The following is a 1,232-nucleotide window of genomic DNA, read 5'->3' as shown; positions in this document are numbered from 1 at the left end:
CCGAGTCGAGACTCCGCCGCCGCAATTTCCCTAACACGTTCTAATTATTACCTAGAATTCTCGGAACCGGCGAATAATTTGCTCGCTGTCGGTGCGTGCGACGACGAGCTCTCTGCTCCATTTGCATAACGCTGACAAAGTGGTTTGAGCGCGGGTAGCCCGGCTAAAGGCTGAACGTTCTGCAATTTTACTCGACGTTCGAACGTCGCGGAAGGAAAAGACGCGCGTATTCTCGTATTTTTCGAGTCAACGGTTATGTAGGTAATTAGCGCGCGTCGATCGGCCGGCCTTCGTCGCCCGACAGCAAAGCCAGAGGAAAAACGAGCGTCGCGAGCACGCGAAGCGAGCGAAAACATCGTTTGACTCGCCCCTTCCCCCGCCCCACCATTGATTCATTGATTCATTCTGACCGCCACCTGTGGCTTTGCTCGTCTTTCACGGCCACCGCGAATTCCTGAGAAACTGTAGGTTGGAAAAAGCACGGGCAACCGACACGACCGCGCCGAGCTTCGTAGTTAACGTCTCGTGAAAAATAAACATCAACTGACGACGCGATAAGCGAAGCGGTCTCCAAGGTCAACCCTGAAATTCCAGTTTAGTTCCAGGCCAACGATAAATGGGAGGGGCGCGGGACGAATTCAAATTGCACGATATCTGGCTGGCAACGAGAAAACCGCAAACTAAAATCCCTTGCACGCCCTTCCACCATAATTCTCTTGTCTTCGCGGTTCTCTCTTCTTCGTTCCTACAGTTGTTCGTAATCGTTTGAGAGAGGGGCAGAGGGAGGGAAAGAAAGGCCGCTTACTCGATGGCCTTGATCTACGCACTAGATCGTCCTTGAACGGTAGTCGCTCGTCGAGAGAACACGCGCGTCCGTTAGCGACGATCGCGGGGCACCGGCAATCTTCGGCGTGTCTACGCGCTACTTACTCGGGATATCCCTCGGAAAGAAAACATCCGATCGACGAACACCGTAGGATCCTACCGTATCGCCCATCTATCCCGTCGACCATGATAATAATCGACGCTGTATCACACTGTTTTCAACGGCTCGTACAACGTTCGAGCTTATCGATTCACCAAAACACGCGACAAACGACGTAGGCGAAATCGCGAAACGACAGCTCACGCTTTTCTTGCTCGGACGAGTAGAAGTTGGTCGACGAGCGCGGAAACGACGACGCGTCGTTATCTCGACGACCGCGAACCGAAACTCACGCGAGGCGCGAGCG

General features: G+C 53.6%; 1 protein-coding gene and 1 long non-coding RNA gene across 2 annotated transcripts in view; both read right to left on the bottom strand.

Annotated features, from left to right (window-relative positions):
* The window catches only part of LOC112213419, a 16,838-nt gene extending 15,612 nt beyond the window's left edge, over nucleotides 1–1,226 (bottom strand). The window contains exon 1 of the long non-coding RNA XR_002947314.2: nucleotides 931–1,226. This is a non-coding gene — a long non-coding RNA (uncharacterized LOC112213419). The remainder of the gene's footprint in view (nucleotides 1–930) is intronic.
* The window catches only part of LOC100742105 (cysteine-rich motor neuron 1 protein-like), a 159,018-nt gene that overhangs the window by 107,485 nt on the left and 50,301 nt on the right, over nucleotides 1–1,232 (bottom strand). The window lies entirely within an intron of this gene.

The sequence above is a fragment of the Bombus impatiens genome, unplaced genomic scaffold (assembly GCF_000188095.3).
Source record: "Bombus impatiens unplaced genomic scaffold, BIMP_2.2 scf_0647, whole genome shotgun sequence".
NCBI lineage: Eukaryota > Metazoa > Arthropoda > Insecta > Hymenoptera > Apidae > Bombus > Bombus impatiens.
This window is presented reverse-complemented; position numbering and strand designations above follow the sequence as displayed.